At 40.9% G+C, this 8136-nt stretch overlaps 1 long non-coding RNA gene across 1 annotated transcript; it reads right to left on the reverse strand.

The window, feature by feature from the left end:
• Positions 1 to 307: 307 nt before the first annotated feature.
• LOC144930900 (uncharacterized) lies at positions 308 to 7899 on the reverse strand. Its single transcript, XR_013636374.1, has 4 exons — positions 7773 to 7899; positions 7074 to 7154; positions 2429 to 3062; positions 308 to 900 (listed from the first exon to the last, which is right to left on the reverse strand). It is a non-coding gene; the product is annotated as an uncharacterized LOC144930900 (long non-coding RNA).
• Between the last annotated feature and the right edge of the window lie 237 nt (positions 7900 to 8136).

Genomic DNA, 8136 nt, shown 5'->3' on the forward strand with positions numbered 1-8136 from the left:
CCTAACCACTGGACTGTCTTTTAGCTTCATCTAAAACTACTTTCCATCCCACAATGCTTTAATAAACTCTATACAGGACTTATTTTAGGCACCACCAAAATGCAACTCTCTGGAGAGGAATATTGAAACTTTTTAAGGGAATGATCGTTCCATTGAAGTCGGTGTTAATTTTGCCACCAGCTTCAATGGGACCAAGCTCAGGCCCTAACAGTACATAGCAAAAATACACAATTAAAGACAGGACAAGAATAAAAAACCTGAATACAATTCAAGTGCTGGAGGGATTTATATAAGCAAAATGTAGTTATCTAAATTGAACAAGGACAACAGGGGCTGACATCCTCACTCTTCAAAAAAGCCATGCTCTGGAGTCTTCAGTGATGACGAGTCCCTTAATTTCCCCTCTAGAGTGCACTTTCAGCAGTACAGGTACCCCAAAGACCACATGGGGATATTGCTGCAGGGCTGATTCATAAAAGGGAGGAGTGCTTCTTAATAAAGAATCGCAAATACATTTCTATGGGGTGTACATTAATGAAATAACTAATGTTCCAAGGAGTGCTTGTTAGCTGAAGTGCTGGTTTTTCAAACCACTGATATTCTCATATGGCTGACATTTTATAGGACAGTAGGACATTAGCAAAAGCCATGTTGTTCTAAGTTTAAACATTAATGTGAAAAAGGAGCTGGTAGTTACCCAGCATTAGGGAACCCGACAATGTCTCTTGAATGTTCTGAACTTCTGATCACTTCAAGGACTGAATGAATCTAATTTTTATTGCTACAAGAGCAGCTGCTCCTGATGATCCATCTCCAATATTTAATCAGTGATATGCTAATCACTGTGCACCTGAATTATGTTGCTCATAAAATAATATTGTATTGCTGTACTGCAGATCCCTATTGAAAGACAAAAAAGAAAGGGTTCCAATTAATAACGACGTGAAAGATTAAGTAATACCTACTTAGACTTCACAGATTTCCATCTGTAAGCAGAACTTGGAGAGAGAGAACTGAGTATTAAGACCTATCAATTCAATTTGAGACTAGAGCTGGGTGAATTTTTTGTGTGTGCCGAAAAATGCAATGTTGGTCAACCTGACACTATTTCAGAATTGGGCCCTTTTGGTTTTGACCAGCTTCAGAACAAAAGAGCGTGTGTGTGTTCATTCCCTGTGAGCCTAGTGGTTCGGCCATCTGCCCGGTATAGCAGAGACCCAGCTTTGAAACCCTGCTGTGAAGCAAAGACTTGAACTCTGACCTTCTCTCTGCCTGATGGAGAGAAGGGACTTGAATCCATGTCTGCCACCTCTCAGGTGAGCACCTTAAACACTAAGCTATGTAGTGGCTGCTTCTCTTTTTGGCCCAATGAATAGTTATACAAAGTGGAATAGCTTCACAGGAGAGACTGAGAGCAAACTGCCCCCTCCCACCATCAGCTTGGTAGTTTGGAGCCTCAAGTCAGAAGGGGTAGCTCTGAGTTCAAATCCTTGCTCTAGCATGGGCCCCCAAAACTGGATCTAGCAGATGCCAGGCAAATGCCCTGACTGTGGAGCACCGTGGTCTACACTGGGGGGGGGGGGGAGGGTCGATCCAAGTTATGCAACTTCAGCTACGTGAATAACGTAGCTGAAGTTGACGTACTTAGATCGACTTACCGTGGTGTCTTCACTGTGGTGAGTTGACTGCTGCCGCTCCCCCGTCGACTCTGCCTGTGCCTCTCACAGCGCTGGAGTACAAGAGTCGACGGGAGAGAGCTCAGGGATTGATTTATCGCGTCTAGACTAGATGCGATAAATCGATCCCCGCTGGCTCGATCACTGCCCGCCGATCCAGCGGGTAGTGAAGACCTACCCTTTTAAATAAGGGTCACATACCCATGGTTTTCCTGAAATGGACCTTTCTGATTTGCAGAGAAATTCCAAACATTTTCAGAACCAAACTGAATATTTTTTCGGTTTGCTCGCTGAACCGAAAGATCGATTATTCACCCATCTCTACTTGTGGCCTTAATGAAAATGTTCTGGAAACTGTTTGTGTTTATAACAGCTCCTCATAATAAATCCATTTGTTTAGTTTGCAGTGGGCCAATTCCTGAAGTCCACACTTAGACTAAATTCCCAACTGCTGTGGGAGTTTTGCTTGAGAGAGCAACGAGTAACTACTTCTGGAAATTTACTCTGTAATAGGTGCAGGGTGCCCTCACCATACAAGCCAGACTGAGAACCAGTTCTCCTCTGCCTTATACTGTGTGTAGTAACTGATACCTGTGCAAAATCAGTTTCAAGTGACTGTAAAATATAACCTAGTCAGAACAGATTGTGTTTTATGCCCAGTTTGACCAGGTATAAATGACTACACAAGGTACAAGTCTGGGCCCCATTGTGTTCTTATACCAATTTTGCACATAGCTTTTCAACAGCATTACCTGGCTGTACTCTAGAATGAGGTCGGTATCCAGGTCTCCGTTTTCTGCTACCTTTCCTGAGTCATATTTATTAAGATGTAACAAAAAGAAAAAAAGAAGAAAAAAAGTCACAGAACACACCCTGGCTCTCTTTGTCTAGGGTCTCATTCCACACAAACTACAACAAGCAAAAGGAGGAAAATTTAGTCCAAAACATACTAAAATTGCCCAGGCAGCTGTTTGGATGAGTCCTTCCTGTAGGCTCCTTGGCTTGTCTCTTTCAAGTCCCAGTTTCCTCTGAGGGAAAAGTTAGTGAGTTATATAACCTCCTGGTGGTTAATTGACAGGGAAACACGGACAACTTGGCAAGAAAACCCAACTTCTTAATCCCAGATAGGCTTGGATACATCCCTTTTTGTGCTCACAGGGTTCCTTGTGTATATGATCCACCTGCCAAGGTCCTTGATCATCCTCACTTCCCAGCAATAAGGCAGGACTGGGTCTTGGTGCTTTATCATCCTGTTGTCTACAATGGTTAATTCAGATTTTTAATATCGCTCAAACTCCCTTCACAATAACGTTCTCTACTATTTTGCTTATCGACATGAATCATATATCAATGTGTATCATATCTCCCCCTAGAGGAGATAATTATCTGGAAAGAGAAAAAGACAGAGAGAAAAGATAACTAGGATGGTAAGAGATGTGCTGTTGTAAATAATACTTTGCAGTTCTACAAGGGAAGTAAGCACCATATGCCAGTTTTAGAGATGAGGTAAGAGAAGCACAGAGAGGTTACAGGATTGCTCATCGTCTCCTGAGTCCCTAGCTGTATGTTAAGTCCATTAGACCACAGCTACCCTCACTGGGGGAGAAGTGTCATTCTGCCCATGCCAATCTATCTACCTCTGCCCTCAAGCACAACCCCAGAGACTTATCAGATAACATACTGTATTCTCCCACCTGTCCCATTCTGAAGAGAAGCAAGTTGAAACAATCATACATTACTTACAGGAGTCTCTTGATCCCTATGCATTGATGTAGTGTCAGAAATATAGCATTTATCAAACTTCTGTGGCTTGGTGTCACAGCCCCGGTCCAGAAGAGTCTGAGAAGAGTCCAGGCACTACCTCTGATTTGGGATTTCTGAGTATACTTTTGGGATGCAGATTCTCTTTCTAGCACCCGCTTCTGAGAACTGAGACCCCACAGTCTGAATGCCTGGTTTCTGTGACTTGTGCTGGCACCTCCACTGCTTAAGCATGTCTTTTCCCAGAGCTCCAACCTTGAGGATTCTCTAGTTTACCATTTAGTTCTTTGGGGACACTGAATAGTTGAACCGAACAGACCTAGACCTTGCAAAGATTTCTAGCACAATTATTCTTTACTTTAGATAACACAAGAGAGAAAGAGATCTAGGACAAAACAATTTTTAAAAAAGCCTGTATGCCATTCACTACCTCACTTCCTGCAGCATTCTTTGGGATTTGGGCCAAATCCCAAAGAATTCCAGTCATTCACTCCCGCAGCTCCTGGTTTCCTTTCTGGACCATGGAGAGAGACAGACCATCTTTCCATTGTCTCTCAAATGGTCAGCAATAGACCCTTCCTTTTACAACTTCCAGACCCCTTTTTCAGGTGACCCCCTGATCAGCCTCATCAGGAGATCCAAGTCCCCCACCTTTGCCTGGCTAGCAGTTCACTTGGCAGAATCACTCTTGGTTTGGCCACCTTCTTTGGCATACCCATTGTATGGCCCAGGTAGACCTATTCAAATGACAATGAGTCTTGATAGTCCACTCACCCAACCCAGACACACTACTGCACCGATCACCTATTACTCCCAGCGAGCATCTCTGGAAAGAAGTTAACCCCCTGCAGTCAGGTAACAGGCAGCAAAAGATTAAACAGGTAAACTGAGTCACACATAATATTTCATAAACATACTGCAGAAGTGTCCCACATTCTCCACACCTGGCAATAATAAATCATTTATATCACATTTTCTCTCTGTTAGATTGATACTGTGATTGACAGAGAAGGTAAACTGAGAGAATAGTGACCAATTCAAGGGTAGGTATGAGTGACTCATGAGGGAAAATGCGCAGCCTACCTTTGCCACATAAACCTCCCACTTAGATTAATATCCAAACCCTCATTCCTGTTTCTTGATCATGCACCTGGGCTGAACAGGGGTTACCCCAAAATAAGTACACAGGTGGAGTCGGGATACAAAATAACTCTCCCAAGATAAACAGTATCTGAAATGACTGAGCAAACATATGGGTATAAAATTAGCTTTTCTACAGATTTTCACACTGTACTAATTGTCCTAACCACCCTGAAGGTTCAGGACTGAGGACTGCAAGCGACAATGGAACACAAGGGGTGCTGGGTACTGGCAATTGTCTTTATTTTAGGGCTCAGCAGCCTGGCTAATGGATACATACAACTATGTAAGTGCATTTGTTTCATTTTTTTATGTGTTGATAACAAGCAAAGTCTTGTGCTGATTATTTGGTTAATCAAACCAAGTAATACATTCAAGGGTAGTCTGGGAGAAATCTTAATTTTATCTAAAGAGCTCTGTTAAACCACCAAGCTCTTTCTTGATGATTGTATCCTTTTACTCATCGTTATTATCAGTAATAATTATTATTTCTTGAGCACCATTTGGCCCAAAAGTTTACAGTCAAATTAGCTTCCATTTTTTGTGGGACGCTGCAAAATCTGTCTTTTTTATTACCAAGAACTGTACATAATGCCACAGTAAGTCAAATGAAATCAAAATTAGGATTCTTTTAGGATTTTTAACGTTACCATTTTATAGAAAGTCTGTTTTATTGCAGTAGTGGGGTTATCACAGAATGGGATCTTAATCCTTCTAAGATCCCTTGCAATGGAATGCAAAATTTCTTATTACAAATTCAGCTTATTAGTAACAGTCAAATGTGAAAACCACAAATGATGAAGACATTCTTCTTATTATTTTCATATACAGAACAGCTGACTAAAACATTTGAAAACAATTCCCTTATATGTCAATTAGCTCATGTGTTTTTCCTTTGCCTCATTTGTAGCCATATCACAGTCTTAAAGTATAAAGATTATCTCAGCTCTTGTCCCATAAATACTTGCACACGAGTGACTTTATAATGCTGCATGGTCCCATTAGTTACTCATGTATGCATGTGTTTGCAGGATTGGGGCTAGAGTTTTTTTAAAAAAAAACAAAAAGCACCATGCAGGTTTTATATAACTTTTTTTAAAAAAATCTGTGCAGATCACAATGGGCTTGAGATTGATCTCACTTCCACCCATCATTTTATATTGTATTAAGTGAGTGAAGTTCTTAATGTTTTTCGGGGGGAGGGGGAGAAGTGTCAATTCCATAAATTGTCTGTCAGTCAGTCAATACCTTGACCGCAAGTAATTCTCTACTCTAAAAAGAGCAAGACTTTGTGGTGATGTATGTAGACAGCAATCTGTGTTTGAAATCACAACTGGCCATTAGCCCTAAATTGAACTTCTACGATTAAGACAGGGTTCTGTAACAAAGCCTTCACTTACTACTGTAACTGAAAACACAACGCTTGGTGTTGCAAATTGGTCCTCATCACTAAAGACAACTTTATAGTAGCTTTAAAACAAACCTAAGGGGAAGCTGTCAACGGACCGTGGAATTCTGAAGCACCGGGAGAAAATTGTGGCAGAGATGCAGAAACAACAAAAGTGCCGTGGGCAGTACATTGTTAGCATGAATGGAAAGGAAAGTTGTAACACCCTAAATCATTTGGAAAGGAGAAGTAACTCAAAATTCTGTGAAAACCTGACATTTAAATGTACTCACTTGCAATGTATCATGTAGGTAAATGTTTTGCAATTAAAGGCTCTGGAAAATCTCAAGTCAATGGCTCTAATTGAATTAGCATGAGTGAGATGAGTGAGATGAGTGAGATGCCTGCATGAGTGAGATGTTTCTGCATCCAACAATTGCAATTCATTTGGGCCCTGACTGAACAAAGCACGAAAGCATGTGCTTACCATTAAGGACACAAAGCCCTTGACTTCAGTGGGAGCACACATGAGCTTAAAGGTAGGCATGTGCGAAAGTGCTTTGATGAATCTGGTCCTCAAGATGCTAAAAGCAGCTCAAAGAGATTTTTGTCAAAAGAAATAGACAAAGAAAGAACCCTTTAAATGTGATGTTTGCAAAGGACACAAATAATGCGGGGACTGATACTGCAGACATTACTCAATCAAAACTCCCATCAAAATGAGCCCTGCAGAGAAGTTTATCATCTAGAAGTTAATAAGCCAAAACAAGAGGGAATACAGAGACTTAATTGTTTCCTCTGTTGGGATTGCAGCATTGGCAACTCTCACAGTTTAACAAGTGTCTGGTGCTATTTGGTGCTTTTCTTAAAGCCCCTCTTCTGGAGTCATGAAAGTTAGAGGAGAATCTCAGCTTTCATTTGAAAAATAAGGCAGTTTCTAACCCTCCTGGCTGCAGAGAAAAACTTGAAAACGTAGCCCAAATGTAACCGAAAGGCCCAGAAGCCAGAAACCAAATCAAAAGAACCCAAATTATATATTTGTTCATTTGGGATTTTTTAAAATATCATAGTTTTAAACCAATTGAATGAGTTTTTGAGGCCTTACTCACAATTTTTGAACACTTGAGGCTGGCAATACTGGGATTGTGAGTCATCGTCTCCAAACAGTTTTCTCACAGGAGGAATAACAGCTGCAACAGGAAACAATAAAGTTTACAATGAATTAAAAGTTTTAAATAGGACTCATTTTATTACTTACAACTGACATCACCATTGTTATTGAATGGATGGGAGACTGTAGCCAAGGTATGTTTTGTTCCAGCAGTTTTGTTATAATGAAAGTATTATATTTATAGAAGCATTTGATGTCTGATCAATTACCATTACAATATGAATTTGAGGCATATTGATACTCAGGAATATATTTTGCCCTTGGATGCATGTGGGCTGAAATTAATGTGAGCTTCAGTGGGTGATGTTTACATAGATAACAAACCATGCTGTGTTACGCTAGGCTGGTTAAGGGATCTAAGAACTATAAACCCTCATGCTTCATATTTCATGAACCAATATCTAACAAAGGCGTTTAGAAAGGAACTTTCTCTATGGGCAGAGAATTCCATAATTACTTGCTACAGGGTTTTTGCACCTTTTTTGAAGCATCTGATACTGGCCAATATCAGAGACAAGATGCTGGGCTAGATGGACTGCTGGTCTGATGCGGCATGATAATCCCTAGGTTCCTGTGTGCTCATTGAAGTGTGAAGATCACAGTGCAGAGTGGCCGTAAATCATGAAATGAAACTCACACAATCAGTTAACTTGACTTTGTTTTAAACAGCTCAAGAGCAATGTGCGCAGCAGCCATCTGCCAGAGTGAACTGTGGTTATCCGTACATCAGTGCTGAGGCATGCAACAACAGAGGGTGCTGTTTTGATAACTCTATTGTTGGTGTCATCTGGTGCTTCTTTCCTAGGACAGAAGAAGGTAATAGAGCCATGGGCTTGTTTTTCCCAGTTTTTGAATACACGGAAAACATCACTGTAGTATAGATTAGCTCAGTGTGATTAACCTAAAGCAGTAGTTGGATGGGAGAAAATCGTCTGTAAACAAATAACAGTTCTGGGCTGGGATTATGTGCTAAGACTCCAGGAGGCACAGAACACACAGGA

This window comes from Lepidochelys kempii, chromosome 1, assembly GCF_965140285.1.
Source record: "Lepidochelys kempii isolate rLepKem1 chromosome 1, rLepKem1.hap1, whole genome shotgun sequence".
Lineage (NCBI taxonomy): Eukaryota > Metazoa > Chordata > Testudines > Cheloniidae > Lepidochelys > Lepidochelys kempii.